The sequence below is a fragment of the Hemibagrus wyckioides genome, linkage group LG01 (genome assembly GCF_019097595.1).
Source record: "Hemibagrus wyckioides isolate EC202008001 linkage group LG01, SWU_Hwy_1.0, whole genome shotgun sequence".
In the NCBI taxonomy this organism is placed as follows: Eukaryota; Metazoa; Chordata; class Actinopteri; order Siluriformes; family Bagridae; genus Hemibagrus; species Hemibagrus wyckioides.
The window spans coordinates 1,030,321-1,049,022 of record NC_080710.1 but is presented as its reverse complement, the minus strand read 5'-3'; the positions used below and the strand labels follow the sequence as shown (position 1 = coordinate 1,049,022).

The 18,702-nt window shown below is 40.9% G+C and overlaps 1 long non-coding RNA gene across 1 annotated transcript; it reads right to left on the bottom strand.

The window, feature by feature from the left end:
• Positions 1 to 474: 474 nt before the first annotated feature.
• On the bottom strand, positions 475 to 18,455 carry LOC131355335 (uncharacterized). The gene is made up of 3 exons (XR_009204849.1): positions 1,376 to 18,455; positions 1,154 to 1,291; positions 475 to 1,015 (listed from the first exon to the last, which is right to left on the bottom strand). It is a non-coding gene; the product is annotated as an uncharacterized LOC131355335 (long non-coding RNA).
• Between the last annotated feature and the right edge of the window lie 247 nt (positions 18,456 to 18,702).

The window sequence follows — 18,702 nt, the reverse complement described above, 5'->3', positions numbered from 1 at the left end:
TGCTTGAATATACTACAAACAAGAGATATGCTTTTATCAGACATATTCACATTATTGTTGAGTGCAGTAGGCCACCTTAACTTGTGATGTCTTTTGCACTGACTTTTAGAGCCCACAAGAAAACACACTCAGTAGTTGAGGGGGGTATTGGCCAGCTGAAGAGGAGGTTTCATGTGTTGCATGGAGAAGTGCGCCTGTCACCAGCTAAGATCTGCGTAGTCATTACGGCCTGTGCAGTGCTTCACATCTGCAAAGCACGACAAATCCCAGAACCTCTCAAAAGCAGCCATGGTAATGGTGATGAAGATGATGATGACATTCAGTTTACCCAGGGGAGAGACATGTCCCATAGTGGGATTCGTCACAGAGCTCAATTTACAAATTTGCATTTTAGGTAAGTAACAGTTGATGTAATATCCAAACTGGTGTCTGTAGCTTATTGAACAAACAATCCATACAACTGTAGTTGAACACAACTGCTGTTATAAATGTCAGGGAAGGCAGGTGAGGACCCAAATGCAGAACACAGTCAAAGTTCAATATAAGAGTCTTTAATAAAGGAAGGCACTGAAAATGGCAGAGTTCTCAGACAACACCCAAAGAACAACTGACAACCAGGGTTAAGCAGGCTGGCTGAATCAGCAACAGAAAAACAGTCCAATAATCCAAAATGGTGAGCAGGTTAAATACAATGCAGGCAGAGTCAGCAACAGCACACAGAGCAATAATCCAAATCCAGAGAACGTGAAAACACGGGGCAGGCAGAGTCAGTAACAGAATAAAGTCCAATAATCCAAATCCAGAGAACAGGAAAACACGGGGCAGGCAGAGTCAGCAACTGAATAAAGTCCAATAATCCAAATACAGAGAAAAACATGGGGCAAGCAGAGTATCAGCAACAGGTGTTGGGGTGGCTGCAGCAGGAAGGCTTATCTGATACACTGGCTGAGGCTGAGGGTCGCACACCTGCGACATTGACGGTCCCGGTTCCTCTGACGGCTCCATGCTGCAGAAACTGCAGAAAAAATCCTTTTATTCATTGTTTTGTTTGTTGTTCAAATGAGAGAGCACAAAAGATGGCACATGGTCTATATATTAAACAGCACTTGTTCTTGATATTTCTCTTTATTTGCTTATTACCTACTTGTCCTACCTTTGTTGTATTCCCATTAGCAGGATCATTGAGCTGTCTGTGCCTTCCTTCAGCCCAGTGACAGATATTTCCTCAGCCCAAGTACATTGAATACAGTTTCTGCTTCCTGAGGCAGTTGTTTAGTGGGTGGTCCACCACCTACAAACGCAGTAGCTTAGTTGTATAGTTCTGTAGGCATATTTAACCAAGCCAGATATAGTAAGAAACTACAATATCACTCACCTGTGCTTGCAGAATCCTGTTTGTGTGCTGCGATCTCCCTCCTTGTTTGAGACTGCAACACCACCGCTTTTCACATTCCTCGCTGGTGCGCACAACCAGAGGGAATGAGGAGTTTATCTACTGAGATATTTTCTCCCAGGTCTGCCTCTTTCCTAGAGCTATGACACCAGAGCCAAATTTACCTTTTAAAATTGCTTTATTTTCTTCAACTAACTCAGCTAAAAGTACACTGTAAAAAATTGCTGTAATTTTTACAGTAAATATTTACAGTAGACTACTGTATTTTGAAATTTACAGTATTGCTGTATTTTGCTATGAATTGTGGGAACATGCTAAATAATTGCTGTAAATTTTACAGTACAATAAGATACTGTGCATGTTTTTAAATGTAGATTATGTAAATGTAATGTTATTGCATTTTCCTCTGGATTCTGGAAAAATTATTGCAGTAAATGCTACAGGACATTATGTATACAATTGTTATATTTTTATTTATTTTACAAAGAAGAAAAAATAATGTTGCACAAGTCCAATTTGAAATCCAATTTTGGTACTCAGTCAGCTGTAATCAATACATCCTTTTTAACGAATTATTTAAACCATGTTGACTTCGACATTATTATATAATGTACACATCTATTAGTTTTCATGTTTAATTGTTTTCTTTAAAAAACAATTCCTACACAACAACGTAGCACAGTGCATGTGACATCATTTCGTCATCAGAAGCGGACATTTTGGGACTTCTCGCACTCTTCAATTTTCGCGCTCAACTCACATGAGGCGTGAGAGGAGGACCACAATGAGTGAGAGTGAGGGGAGGTGAGTGCAGCCAGTAATTCATGCTTCAGTTAAAACGTGAAATCCTGGTGTCCAATAATTCTTTTACCAGCCATTAAGATATATCACTGTTATATTTATTTTGTGACGTTTCAAAAGGGATGAAAATCTGTTCAAATTTATGCTACGGAATTTGCTTGTTGAGTCCAAAGTTACGATTAACATTAGCTTGGTAACTAACCTCATATTTTCTTCAATATGAAAGTGTGACTGGTCTGTCATATTACCATTACATTTTCGATAACCGTTTGGTATAAAATTGTTTTGGATTGTTGGTAGTAGTTATGTAAGTTAAACTTTTAAACATTGCAATTAAATTAGTAAAATTAAATTGTGTTTTATGCGAATCAGTAACATTAGTGGTTCACTTGACTGCCAAGCTATTAGTTAACTACAGTAACTAATACATTAACCACCCCCCCCCCGTATGCTACAGTAACCCCCGTTATGTGACACCTTTGGGCCCAGCCAGAAAGAAACACAAATTGCTGGCAGTTTATCTTACCTTGTCTGATATTTTTCCTCATAACAGGTCAAACTAATTAGATCACTAATTGAAGATCTCAAAGATCTTGAAGAGAATGGTGTCATTGTGAATGATGGCAAAACTTTGAAAGCTTCTTTGTGTTCCATTGTAGGTGACAACCTGGGATCCCACACCACTGGTGGTTTTGTTGAGAACTTTAGCCGTAGCCTACATTTCTGCAGGTATTGCACCACTGACAGAGACACATTTCATGCCACACCTTTGAAACCTGCTATGAAGTGAACAGTGGAGTCTTATGAGAGAAACATTCAGGAACTTGCAGCCAGTGGTGATAATGTAGTTGATGGAATCAAATTTAACTCTCCTTTCAATCAGCTGAATTCTTTTCATGTTTGTCAGCCAGGCTTGCCCCCTTGCCTTGGCCATGACCTCTTTGAGGGGGTTGTGGCATCTGATCTTAAGCTGTACATAGATAACTTGGTAAATCAAGAAAAATGCTTTACTTTCAGAGCTTAATCGTTATATTAAGCAGTTTGAGTACACAGGAAATGATGCTGCCAATAAACCAGCTGAGATTTACCCAGGGAGTGAGAGACTTTGTGGTCACGCTGTGCAAAACTGGTATCTTCTAAGAATTTTACCAGTTATTGTTGGACACCGGATTAAGGATCCAGAATCAGAAGTGTGGCAGCTTGTTCTACTTCTCTGACAAGTTGTGGACCTAATTTGTGCACCAGCAATAATGGCAGATCAGGTCACTTATTTGAAAGTGCTCATTGAGGAGTACATTCATTTCAGGTGTGTGACTTTCCCTTCTAAGCCTCTCAAGCCTAAACATCATTACTTGTGCAATTATTGTGCAACAATTTGGACCACTCATTTGCTTATGGACTATGAGGTTTGAGAGCAAGCATACCTACTTCAAGCAATATGCTAGAAAATTGCACAACTTCAAAAACTTATGTGCAACACTTGCAGAAAGGCACCAGCTTCTCCAAGCCTACTTAAGTGCTGGAAAACTGTTCCAGCTTTCTGTGCAAGTTGAGAGAGGATCTGAATTTTATTCAGATGATTATAATGAAGCAATCAGGGAATCAATTGATCATTTAGATTTTCAGTCAGGCAATACATTAGTAGCCACTGAAATCACTTTGAAAGGAACAAAGTACAGGAAAGGCATGGTTGTGCTTTTGGCCAGTAATGATGAGGGTTTGGAGGTTGGCAGAATTAAACTAATTAAACTAAACTACTTGTTCACCAGAATTCAGTGGTCTACTTGGTGTCTGAGAAACGGTTTGCTGTGCAGTTGGTGGATTTGGGTGTATACTGCATAGCAGATGAGGACCCAAGATATGTCTGTGTACTTCAAGAGGAGCTATTAGATTATTACCCTCTCCAGGAGTACAAAACATGTGGCTTGTCTATGATTGTGTTACACCATTCTTTTCCATCTTTTTAAGGTATGTCCAGTTTAGAGGAGATAAAACTCACCATCTGCTCTTCTTTACCTGATCTCTCTGATGAAACCCTTCAAAAACTGATCCATAGGCTTACTGCTATTGGTGTTGAAACAAAAGCTGACCTCCACTATGTAAAAGATGACCTCATGGAATACCTCAGGCCTGTCCAATGTTACAAACTACTAAATGTGTGGAAAAATGAAGGTATTTTAATTTAATTTTTCAAGTAGACAGAACACTTAATACTATTTGTTACTAATGTACATTTGTAAAATATTGTTAAATGTTCCATGTTCAACACGTTTTTTAATATATTGGTTATTTGTGTTAGAACAAGTCAGCTGCCCGATTTCCCAATGCTCATCACATCAAGATCTTTCTGATACATCAAGCCCAGAATTGGAGAGTTCTTCCAGTTCTACACCATCTTGTTCTTTTGCTTGCTCTTCAGCATCTTGTGCATGGGCTTGACACATTTAAGGTGCCTTGGGAAGCCATGCCTTCTGGGATCAAATTGGCCATCGCAAATAAAAAAAGACCATCACCAGCTGATCGAAGGCAGCTAGTAATGATTTTAGTTGATAATATGTGAAAACATGAAGTCAGCCCGTCAAAGGCACAGTGTCAGATTTTAATGCACAACACTGTTAAACAGTACCCGGAGAGCTTTGCTGATGTTCTAGCTGATGGAACAAAAATAGGTAGTGGGTATGCCTCTTTGCTCTTAAAACCCGTGTTGAACATGTAAACAGAAACAACACATTAGGTCTTCAGAGAAAAGAACGACTACAGTCATCATGCAGAACCATTAGTCAGAGCTCAAGAAGGCCGGCTGATCAGTATGGTTGTGTCAGATGGCAACCAGAGGAGCTTCCTGCAGGAGAAAATGACACTCTAGAAGGGAAGCGCAAGCAAATGGTATTGCTTCATTCTACTGAAGGACTGTCTGGTGCCACTAGAGGAGAACTTCACAAGTTGATGGAGGTCAAATATTACCGTCAATGCCGTGATATAAAGGCCAATCCACCTCCGTCACTGTCTGAACTAAAGAACTCATGGCCTTACATGTTTTGTCTCAAGGGTATTTTTTTACATTTCCATTTGCTTACTGACAACTGCTTTTATGAACTGTGTGTGTGTGTTACAGCACTATTTTCGCAAAATTATTATGTAATATATCATTTTTATAACAATTATATGAAAATGTTGATTATTACTTTAATAATTGTCTCTCATGCATAAACAGCCACTCTTAGTTAATGAATAAATTAAAATATTTACATTCCTGGTGCTAATTTTCTGTGCAGCACAAATACCTAAAATAGATCATTTTTATTCCTCCAACACTGTATTATAGCAGGATAGGAATAACCATCTGTAATCCTTACTTCTGTAATCCAAAAGGATGGGAAAATTAATAAAACAATAGATACACTACTTATTTGGTACACAGGATGCAAGATCTCAAGAGGCACACAATCTCACAAACATAAAAAAAATATAAAGAACATTATCCTCTATCTATCCATTCAATCCCATCTCCCCATGTATCCTAACTGTCCACCTCATCTGTCCTCTGATATGAAAACCACTGAGTTATGATCATATTGAGTCTAACATTAAACTATCCAGAGTCTGCTTGTCATACATTGCTGAGAGAAAATGTGTGGTTTAAAGTCAACTCGTCAATATGATTATCCTGACCTGAGATAATTTACTGAATCAACAAACTCGCATCTCCATTCTTTCTTTTCATCCATGATGACATTAAAGTCATCTGTTGCTGCTTCTGGTGTTTCATCACTGACTGTCCCGCAACCGTGAAACCTGAAACCTGTTCATTACACCTTTCAGTGAGAGAATTTAAATGAAAAAATCATAACAAACAAATGTAAAAAGTGTGTGTGTGTGGGGGGGCATGTCCCCCCTGTCCCCCCTGTCCCCAGTGGAAATTACGCCCCTGACTTTAAGATATTTAGCCTATAACAGAAACTTTACATAAAGTAGTCTGTATTCATGATTATACAATTTCTTTATATACAAACATTATGATTTTACTGTCCATTCTATTATTATATATTCTCTTTTCACAAAGAGACAGATTTACAGATTACAGATTTTTTAATCAACCACAGTCCTTGAATTGCTGCATCATCCCTAGCAATGGGGTCAACCACACCTCCTCACTAAGATAAAGATTTTTGTACTTTCCTTACTCAGAGTTGCTGTGAGAATTTTCCTAAATCACTTTTAGTCTAGGACTCCCAGCTAGGACTTTTTAGGCTAAGACAGGAGCTCTCTGAGAGAATTCTAATAAGCTTTGTGAATATGGGCCCTGATGTCCTCATCAGATCCTCATAATAATAATAATAATACATTTTATTTGAGGCGCCTTTCCTGAGACTCAAGGTCACCTTACATCAAATAGGATCAAAGATAAAATGAAAACAGTACACATGCAAAATCTAAATAAAAACAAAAAGACAAAAAGGCAGTTAACAGAAGTCTGAGAAGGCTTTCCTAAAGAGATAGGTTTTAAGATTAGATTTAAAAGACGTAGGAGAGGTGATGTCGCGGATGGACGGTGGAAGGGAATTCCAGAGGTGTGGTGCAGCCCAGCTGAAAGACCTGGAACCCATTGTGCGTAAGCGGACAGAGGGAATGGCAAGTGAGTAGGATGAAGAAGATCTGAGTGACCGAGCAGGGGTGTACACGTGGACCAGCTCTGAGAGGTATGAGGGGGCAAGGTTATGTAATACTTTGAAGTTGAGAAGGAGAATCTTGTAATCAATGCGGAATTTAACGGGGAGCCAGTGTAATTGAAAAAGTATAGGAGAGATATGGTTGATGGAGGGAGTTTTTGTGATGATGCAGGCAGCTGTGTTTTGGACCAACTGAAGTTTATGAAGGAGTTTAGAAGGTAAACCAAATAAGAGGGAATTACAGTAGTCTATTCGTGAGGTGACAAGAGTGTGTACAAGTGTGGCTGTAGTGATGGGGGTGAGAAAGGGGCGAAGGCGATTAATATTGCGCAGATGAAAGTATGCAGACCGGGTAACGATATTAATATGAGCTTTAAATGACAAAGTACTGTCGAGGATGACACCCAGACTCTTAACCTGGTGAGATGGGGTTATGATAGAGTTGCCTATTTTTATTGTTAGGTTGGTCTTTGTACCAACTAAAAGGATTTCTGTTTTTCCTGAATTAAGTTGAAGGAAGTTGATTGATAGCCAGACTTTGATTTCTTCTAAACAGTTTTGTAGTGAGGAGGAGCGCAGGAGACCATTTGGTTTGGAGGACAGGTAGAGCTGGGTGTCGTCCGCGTAGCAGTGAAAACTGATGCCATATTTCCTAAAGATGTGCCCTAGTGGAAGAAGGTAAATAGTGAGGAGGATAGGGCCCAAAACAGATCCTTGGGGGACAGCAGTGGTGACAGGAGATGAGAAAGATTTAAAATTTTTTAGCTGGACAAATTGGCCTCGTTCTGAGAGACAGGATGTGAACTAAGCAAGAGGGGTGTCTGAAATGCCAATTTGGTTTAGTCTGTCTAAGAGAATTTTGTGTGAGATGGTATCGAAAGCTGCACTGAGATCGAGTAGGATGAGTATAGATAAAAGACAGCTGATAGGGGTCAGCTGCTATTAATTTTTTTTTTCTAGTAAATTAATTTACTAGAGCTGTTTCTGTACTGTGCGGTGGGCGAAAACCTGACTGAAACTCTTCAAAAAGAGAGGTAAGTGTGGAGTTGACAGGTTAGAGATTGGACGGAAGTTGGCAGGGTTTTTGGGGTCTGTGCCAGGTTTTTTAAGCCTAGGAGTTATTACAGCTGCTTTAAAAGGTAACAGAACAGTGCCTGAGGTAAGGGAGGAGTGCATGATATCTGTTATTAAATTAGATAGTACAGGTAGATAGATAGGACAAGCTTTGACCAGGAAGGTGGGGAGTGGATCTAGGTGGCAGGTGGAAGATTTGGAATGGCGAATGATATCAAAGATTTCATTGACAGAAGGAAGCTCAAAGCAGCAGAAAGAGGAAGAAAGAGAGTCACGAGATATCACAGATGGTATATCACATCCTAAGCTATTCTGGGTAATCAAGTGTTGGTGAATCTGATCAATTTTAACATTAAAATAGTTCATGAAATTGTCACATGTATCATTTGAAAATGTGTGATCTAAAATAATATTGCAAAGTTTTAAAACATTATTAGCCAAATTGAATAATGATTTAGTGTTGCCCTCGTTTGACCTAATCAATGCAGAGTAATAGTCAGTTTTAGTTGTTGTGAGTGTGTCCTTATACAGTGACATATGGTCCAGCTACATCTTCTTGTGAACAGTTAAACCAGTTTTGCGGAATAGCCGTTCAAGCTGACGTCCTTGGGTTTTGAGCAGTCTCAGCTCTGAAGTGAACCAGAGTGTAGAGTGAGTGAAGAAGACAGTCCAAGTTTTTATAGGTGTGAGTGTATCAAGTACATGGCAGAGTCCATTGTTATAGTAGGAAACCAGATCATCCGAGCTGTCTGGGGTGTAGTTTGTGAAATAATTATAAATACTATTAGAAAGTAAGGTTAAGTCCATGTTTTTAATGTTCCTAAATGAAATAGTCCGGCCTGTGGTTAATTTTTCAACCATTAAGTTAACACCGAATGATATTAGCTTATGGTCAGAGATGGGAAGGTCAGGTGCACTGAGATTAATGGAAGTTAAACCAGAGCAGCAAATATTATCGAGGATGTGGCCTTTACAATGGGTGGGAAAATCAACAAACTGTTGAATTCCAAAGCTGTCAAGACATGATATAAACTCCTTGGTGAGAGTGTCATTATAGTTGTCCACGTGTATATTTAAGTCTCCCAGTCAAATAACATTAGGAGATATGGAGCACAGTGAAGTTAAAAACATGGATAGCTCGGCTAAAAAAGTTGTACTGCTTCCTTTCGGTGGGCGATAAACAGTAGCTAAAATAACACGGCAAGGTCCATTTATCTGCAAGACCATGGACTCAATAGTTTCAAAGGAATCCGAGTTAACTGAAGAGACTTTCCACTTCTCATTGTAGAGAATAGCAAGCCCTCCACCACGCCCAGAGGGGTGGGGCTGACAGGAGTAAACAAACCCGGGAGGAACTGACTGATTCAGCTGAGAGAAGTCATTTTGTTGTTGCCAAGTCTCCGTTAAACATAAGAAATCAAACTTCTTGTCGCTCAATAAGTCATAAATAAATGGCCCTTTGTTTGTTAGCAAACGAATATTAAATAGGCCAAAAGAGAGATCACTCCTACCCGTTTTGGGGGTGATACTCGACCTAGCTAAGTTAGCCAGCACAGTCTGGTCAACGGGTCGTCTCGATTTCCTAATCTGACGAAATCCTGATGACCAGAAGGAGCGTATTGGACCCGAATCATCATAGATGTAATTCTGTCGGGAAGACCGGTGGAGATACGGTATCTCTGGCGGGGGTAAAAGATGATGTCCTGATGACACTGAAGCGTTGGTGGGGGTCCCATGGCATGAAGGCACAGGGTGAGCAGCTCAGTTGCTGTATATTGGAGGATAGATGCAACCGGGTGACAGATGAGAAGAAGTAGAATCCAGATTAAGAGTTTGTAAGCGTCCAGCATTGTTGTGGCGAATGAAGGAGAAATCCCAGGCCGAGTCCCAGGTGCCAAAACCACTGAGCCAGGTACGCCAGAGTCCAGGTAGACCCACCGAGTGGCTTAAAATCGTCAGTTTGTTGTTATGAGGTTAAAATAGTCCAGTGGTTGTTAAACTATGTATTGATTCATCCAAACTTTAATGATATTAAAATGCAATCTATACTACTTAGAAAATAGTAACAATAGTAACAATAACCCGCAGAAAGCAGCGGCAGCATTACGTGCCAGCGTTCATTCTCCCGGATGTGGCTTCACCATGTTGCTTAGGGTTGTCACTCTCTTTTTTTTCAACCAAATAAAACAGAGAAACCTTGCCATTATTCTAACCAGCCCTAATTATATCCAATCTTAATTACTGCTCATTGATGAACTGTGGTTAATAGTTGATCCTTTGCTTTACCTTGTTTGTCATAGATAAGTTTAATGGGATTCTCCCTATCAAGCTCTAGGCATTCTTCATTCTGCTCATCTGTCTCACTAACCCTAGAAGCTGAACTAACAGCAGAATCAACTGTGAAATCTGCCTCAGAAGCTACATTATCCTCACCATCATTTCTCTCTGAAACAACTTCACTGACTGACCGAACTTCTGCCACACAGTCAGATACAGAAGGTGTTCTGGGTACTCGGGGAGGGTGTCTCTTCAACAGTTCATTCATCTCAGTTCTGTAGGATTGATGGGTCTTACCCCTTTCCAACTCTATAGATGACTCATTTGATGGCTCACTTGTGAATTCTGGTTCTTTGACCTGCTCTGTTTTTGCCCTTAGTTGTCTCTTGGGTGCTGGAGGTGGCTCATCATCTGACTACAAGCCTGACATTCTAACAAACTGCCCTATGGGTAAGAGATGTTCCTGGTGAAGGGTCTTTACTCACCCTCTAGCCCCCTCTGGTTTAACATGATAGACTGGTAGATTAGGCATTTTCTCAACAATGACATAAGGAGTCGGGCTCCACCTGCTCTGAAGTTTATGTTTCCCTTTCAGAACAAAGTTCTTGATTAACACTCTGCCCCCCAAATTTAGCACTTGGAAACTTATTCTTTTGCCATGGCACCTCTTGTTCCGCTGATGTGCTTTATCGGCCGTCTCTGAATCCAAACAATATGTACTTTTCAAATCTTCAGCGAACTTTGCTACATACTGAAAATGAGAAACTGAATCATTATCAGCTAATACCCCTAAACAGAGGTCAATTGGGAGACGGGCCTCCCTTCCAAACATGAGATAATAGGGAGAATCTTCAGCATCTCTCTAATCAATTGACTTTCGAAGTCACAGCCCTGGTCCAAGTGGATTCTTGCTGGTAGCCCATAGTGCACAAAGAACTTTTCTACTAGGATTTTAGCAACTGTAAGAGCTTTCTGATTCTTTGTTGGGAAGGCTTGTGCATATCTGGTCAAATGATCTGCTACCACTAGTAGGCTTTTCATCCCTCTTGTATCTGACTCAACTGACAAAAAGTCAATACACACCAGATCCATGGGCCCCTGCTAGTTATCCGATGCAACGGAGCTCTCTGAGCTGGACTCTGGTCTCAATCTTACTGGATATCTTGGGCCAGTAAAAGTGATCACTCAACAGCTCAGTCAAGCTCTATTCCTGAATGTCCCATATCATCATGCATGGACTTTAATACAACAGGCACATATTTAGATGGCAGAATCAGTTGCGTGACGCTTGTTCCAGAGGGCTTCTTGACTACCCTGTACAACAATTCTTCTTTGAACATCAGTTTTGTCTGTTCTCTCCTGATGAGCTCTATTTCAGGTGGCAGGTCATTGCCGTTGGGCCATTTGCCCTGTCTAATAGCCTTAATGACTGGGCCAATCCAGATATCCTCCTTCTGGGCTTTCCCCAAAACATTCCTGGTCAGTGGCTCCAAGTCTCCCTTACTCAAATGCACTGGACAGGCATAAGTGTCTGGTACATAATCTGGATGTGCATCCAACTTAACAGCATACCACAGGGACACATCTACAGGTTCAATGTCAACACGTTGGCATACGGCTTTCACTCCAGGAAGAGGGATATCCTCCCATACGCTAAATGATTGCCTTCTGATTGGTTTCGTGAGAGCATGTCAGCATCAACATTTGTCCTACCAGGAAGGTACTGGATATTAAAGTAATAAGTTGCTAGAGATCCAAGCCACCTGGCTCCATATAGATAGTCATAGAATTTGTCCACAACTGCCCATTTTAAAGCCAAAAATTCTAACTGATGGATTGGGTAGTTCTGCTCAGAAGAGTAAAGTTTCCTACTGGCAAAGGCTACAGGTCTGATACAATAACGCACCAAGCCCCTTGAAACTTGCATCTACATATGGGGCTTATGGGGATTGGCAAAAGCTAAAACAGGAGCATTGGTGAGGCAGTGGATGATCTTATGTAAAGCATCTGAACAAGACTTATCCCACCTCTTACCAAATGGCTCAGTGGTACTCCATCTGCTGAGACAATATGCCTAAGGTAGGACACCTGTGTTTGGCAGAATTGGCACTTATCTAGCGAGATCTTTACTCCAGCTTCAACCAGCCAGTCAAGAACACAGAGAAGACATTCTTTGTGCTCTTCCAATGTCTTGCCAAAAACAATCAAATTGTCCAAATACACCATGACTTGAAGTAAGTTCATATCACCCATGGTCTTTTCCATTAACTGCTGGAAAGTGGCGGGGGCCCCTGTAATGCCCTGTGGCATTCTCTTAAATTGGTAGAAGCCTAATGGACAGATAAAGGCGGTTTTCTCTTTATCTTCATCTGCCATAGCTATCTGATAATAGCCACTTCTCAGATCAAGCACAGAAAACCATTTGCTACCCGACAAACAGTCCAAAGTGTCATCAATATGTGGAGTGGTGTACTGATCTGGCACTGTTCTCTGATTGAGCATGCAGTAATGAACACACATTCTTACACTTTCATTCATTTTTCGGGCTATCACGATTGGTGTTGCATAACGACTTCCTGATTCTTTCACAATTCCTGCTGACAACAGCTTTTGAATGTGTTGTCTGACATCATCAATATCAGATGGGGCTATGCATTGGGAACACTCATGAAAGGGTCTGGGGTCGGTAAAACAAATTTCATAAAATGAAAAAACCTCAACTCTTTCTGACAACTTTAGCCACAATCTCCGGAACCAGTGAGTCGCCAAAGTTTAAAAGACTGATATGTACTTTCTTAGGGTCCTTTCACCCTTCTGGGACAGAACTGATCGGGTCTACTGGGTGTAACTGATCCATCACTTTCCATACAGTGAAGCTAATAGCTTGAACAAACTTGCATTAGTCCCCAAAATCACCAGTGTCTGGTCTGGATTCTTAGGACCAGGACAGATTAAAACCAATACTGAGATGGTTTCAGGAACCCCAGTCACATCTGCTGGGAATTCCATAGTCACTACCACACAGTCTCTGTATGGGTATCTAGAATCACTTAAGCCCATATTGCCAACCCTGACACAGGTTGAATTGGGACATCACTCAAATGCAGTTTATACCAGTCTTCAAAGATAATAGTCACTTTAGAACCCCTGCCAGAAGTGCATTATACAAATGTCTATTTATCTACAGAAACCAGTGATGTACGGCCAGTGAGTCCCCTGGCCAAACCAGTAGCAGTGGATGTTTTCACTGCACTTCTCTTTGAAGAGCACACACCACTATTATCCCTGGCTATTATCCCTGTCATTTTCTGGCTTTTCTGCTGGATCCCTTCTCTTTAGGGAGCTAATAAGTCTCTGGATCACTTTAGTCTGGTATTCCTGAAGGGAGCTGCAAAATGTCCATTTTCACCACATCTATAACAAATTTTTGTTTCCATGTAGTCATGCCCTCTTCGGGCAATATCCCTAGACATATCTGTTATGTTTAGAGTTGACTATAAACTATCACTACTTACGTTCAAGGCTCTAAATGGTTTAGCTCCGACCTATCTAGCCAGTCTTCTAACATATTATAATCCACCTCTTTAAGATCACAAAACTCTGGACTTCTTGTAGTTCCCAGAATATCAAAGTCTACAAAAGGAGGTAGAGCGTTTTCGTACTTAGTTCCTAAACTTTGGAATAGTCTTCCTGACAGTGTTCGGGCTCAGACACAGTCTCCCAGTTCAAATGTAGACTAAATACATATCTCTTTAGCCAGGCATACATTTAATACATCCGATAACCTTGTACTCCAGTACATCTGATTAAATGCACATTATCATCTAGTGCTGCTAATATTATGAACAGTAGCTCCACTAATTACTTTCCACTTGTTTCCCTTCTTCTACCCATCCCGAGGCATAGAGAGACTGTGCCGGCTCCAGTGACATCCAGAGATGGACCAGCTCCAGCCGGGTTCTGCTTTGTGAGGACTGGGGTATTCAAAGCAACACTGCCAACCCTATGTGGATGACAACAACCTCCTTATTAATTTACACAACATTCTACACATGCTGTATTGGCATCACACAATTGACTATACATAAATGCACAAAAGACATTTTTCATATCACACTCTCCGGTGTCACCCAAATGAGGATGGGTTCCCTTTTGAGTCTGGTTCCTCTCAAGGTTTCTTCCTCATACCATCTAAGGGAGTTTTTCCTTGCCACAGTCGCCTCAGTCACCTCAGGCTTGCTCACTTGGGATAACATCTAGGACTGTTTGTCTGTTTGTTGTTTCTTATGTTGTTTCTTATGTAAAGCTGCTTTGAGACAATGCTCTTTGTTAAAAGCACAAATAAAATTGAAACTGAAAATTGAAAAAATTTAAATATCAACTGGCAGTGCAATAGCTGGGTGATTAGAGGTGTGGTTGTTTTGCACCATCAGCTTCTGTTAAAGACTTTTCATTTGTTTCTTTAACAAATCCAGTTCTGTATTGTCAGGTTCAGGCATCAGAACCTTACCCTTTGGTACTGTGGCATCAATGGTGCAGCTACCACTGACTTCAGTTCCTTTATTTCCTTTTTCAGGGCATGAATGTCTTTGTTCTGACTATCAGTACTGTCATGTCTGGGTCAGTACTGACATTTCGTACTGATGCTCTCAGTTTCACCCGGGAGGTTTCATATTCCTCTTCAATACGGATCTCAGTCAGCAAATCTAAAAAGTTAGGGGGGTTAGATCTCTTTTCTCTCAACCTGAGCTGGATCAACATTATGTCTGATGCCACAGCACCTCGAATCAGTTGTTCTAGACTGACCCTAGTTGCTTCATACTCTGCAATACCAACCCTTTGTACAAACTTAGACAGTAACTGCTCTAACCTTCTTAAAAAGTCAGACAGTTTCTCTCCCGACTTTTGCTGCATAAGATGAAAGGAAGATCTCACCAGATCTGGCAGTTCCAAAAGCATTTTCTAAAGCTTTTAGATATTTGTTGGGACTGACATCACCATTAGCAGTATGAGCCACTTTTACAGTCTCTAGTGCAGGACCTTTGAGGTTTTCCATAATCCTTCATCTTTTCTCCTTGTCAGACAAGTCACTCTCCTCAATGATCAGCTTAAACTGTTTGATCCAGTGTTCAAATGGTTCTTCGCCTGAAGGTGTAGGCAAAATACCAGAAAATGCATGCAAGCGTCTATACCCATTGTTCCCACCAGGTGACCACACAGTTTTCTCTAATACGTCACCCATTGCGTGAATGATTGACTCTGTTGAAGAACCACGGGCCCCTACCAATGTTTTAGATCATCCATAGTCTTTTGTTCAGCTAGCAAGAAGTCACACAACCGAGCACAAAACTCACTAGACTCGGGCACGGTCTTATACAGTGTGATGAGCAGCCAAGGCCCAGGCTTACCAGAGGGCATGACATCAGGGGGAATGATTGGTGAATTCACTGACTCTCTACATTCACATAGCACCATCCATTTGTTTTTGGCTGTGTGGTATTTCCTACCTGAAGTTCTTCAACAAACAAGTTGAGGCTAGCCATATTTGAATGAGTTTAAAGTAAGCTCTGTAAATAGCACTTAGCAAAACATTTAAAGAAAATTATCCCAGCTGTGCCTCCATTTATGTAACGCCCCTTTTGCCCTTTACCCAACACTACAGGGGGCGTCCTGGGTCCTCTTACCCGGTTTCCAAACCTACAGTCTTCAACCAAAGGTCAACCGTATGTTCCCTTAATGAATTATCTATAGCTAACTACCAAAGTGAATTCATAATTATGAGCCCTTGAACTCTCAACTTGTTTTCACTGGTATATTATAATATGTACTTTAGTATCTACAGTTCTATTACTGCTCAGTGACAACACTGAAATCATTGACTCTAAATGAAGTACTACACACCGTATAACACTTGAAATATCAATAAAGGGATGAATTCAGTGAGGATAACATAAATACTTAAACATAATATTGTTTTTTGTGCCAAAAAAAAACCAAACAACAACGTTGCACACAGTACCTGTCAAATGGTTAAACACAAACACAGTGAATTATTCATGCCTAAACCAAAACATACATGGATCCCAGTGTTTTCTGTACACACTAACCTATCTATAGGGCCTTTCTTTGAAATTTAAACTAAGCCAGCACTCAAGTCTATCAGAAAACACAAATTATCATATATGCTGCAGGCCAGAGACGAAGCTCGTGAGAGGTGAGGCCTAAAATGGCCGCGTCATGCAAATAAAAAAAAAATTAGAACAAATAGCTCACTCACGTTAGTTCGATGAACTCGTAAAATATCCTTCGGAGACTCTGGTCTCTTTACTGCAAACTCGCACATCACACTCCTTGGTGCAACAGCCCCTGGAGCTTCTCGGCCAGCCTGACATTTAGCTAGCAATGAAATGTTCCCGAAATGTTTGAATGTGATACCGCCAGTACAATCCAATGCAAATTAGCTTGTGGCTAACTCCGCTTACAGTTCCATGGACCAGATCTTAAACTAGTCTGCTCTATAATAGTCCTCACATTACATTGTCTGTCCTTGTGCACACAAAACTCTGTTAGCTCTGGGATAACAAAGAAAAAACATGCATAAAAGGTATCAATTTCCGCGATAGTCCTTTTAGACTTTGTCCTATCTGTCCTCCGCGAATGGCAGAAGCAGGGAAAATAAAGGAAAACCAATCACACCCAAAAAACAGCATGTTCACCTTGTGCATCTGGTCTTACATTCTGTCATTTACCTTTCCCCTGATCCTTACCGGTCAATATTAATCATGTGAAAAGTTTTCATACACGCTCACAAATTTTTTACACATGAACATCATTATATTACACTTATTTTAACTTGCACGTAAAACAGAACATTGATCATCACATACAATGAAAATACATAATTTACCCATTGCATGACCGGGAAAATAATAAGGCAAGGACACACCCCTAGGAAATTTAACCTTTATAACTCCCACCGGGTTACATATGGTTTTCCTTACTTTTATTTTGTTATATCATTTTTTGAAAAGAAAAAAATAGGGTATTTAAGACCAAAAAAATAAAAGACAAATGAAATTTTCCAGTTTCTATAATTCAATTATCACACCATCTAAATTTAATTACATTTTTTATTAACTGTTTTTTTTAATTGAGTTGTTTTAGCCCTTTATCCTATTTTTGTTCCAATTTTATTCTTTCATTTTGGCAGCAGTTTGTAAATTTCGGTCCCTAATGAACAAGCCAGAGGTGACAGTGGCGAGGAAAAACTCCCTGAGAGTACATGAGGAAGAAACCTCGAGAGGAACCAGACTCAAAAGGAAATCCATCCTCTTGTGGGTGAGGCCAGATAGTGTGATTCTAAATCATTCCTCTTCCACAGCTGTATGCTTTGAAGTTAGACAGGACCAGCTGCGGCTCATGAGCGTAGATGCTGGTTGAGCAGGACCATGTTCTGGTTGAAGCTGTGCTCAGGAGGATCTTTGTTCAGGAGCCACTGCTATTACCCGCCAAAAATGTTCTGCTGCCAAAAATAAAGACAGTAAATCTGTGGAGTTAGTATGAGCTCCTGAGTACATGTGACAGCGACAGCAGCAATAAACCCAACTACCACAGCATATGGATACCAGATACAGCGATGTTCATGTGTACGACCGCCAGACACTACTAGGATATGGAATTCATGCACCAGCCAACGTGCATGATGATCTATGAAAAAAGCTTCACGATCTCGGCTTGCTGCGGAGACCAGACCCAGAGCCCTTGGTGTCGCCCGATGCCAGTAGCCGGGAGAGGACCCGACGGAAGTGGTGTGTGAGAAAGCGGAAGCACGGCAAGAGGGCAGGTGTCTGTGCTAGGCTAAAAACAAACCCTAGCCAGCCGGCACTCCCCTCTATACTTCTATCAAATGTCTGCTCCCTGGGCAATAAGCTGGACTACAGAGTACAGAGACTGCTGCGTCTTTGTTTTTACGGACAGAGTTCCGGACGCCGCCATTGGTTTTTACATCAACACAGAATGGTGCAAGGAATCTGTGCTTGTTTCTAACTACTGTTGATCGCTAATGGAGTTTGTGACTGTCAGATGCAGGCCATTTTATTTACCACGTGAATTTACCACCATATTCAGGAGGTTCTGTGTGAGCTCTACAGACCTATTAGCGAGCTGAAAAATGCACACCCTGATAGACTTTTTATTATCGCCGGATATTTCAACCATGCAAATCTCAAGTCTGTTCTCCCTAAATTCCATCTTTGCAGAGCCCCACCCCTTTGCAGAGCCCCACCCCCACCTCAGCTACTCAGACTACATCTCTGTTATGCTAATTCCAGCATACAGACCACTCGTCAGATGCACCAAACCGGTTCTGAAACAGGTTAAAATATGGCCAGCAGAAGCCATCTCTGCTCTTCAGGACTGTTTTGAGTGCACTGACTGGGACATGATCAGGGAGGTTGCAACCAATGGCAAAACCACAGACTTGGAGGA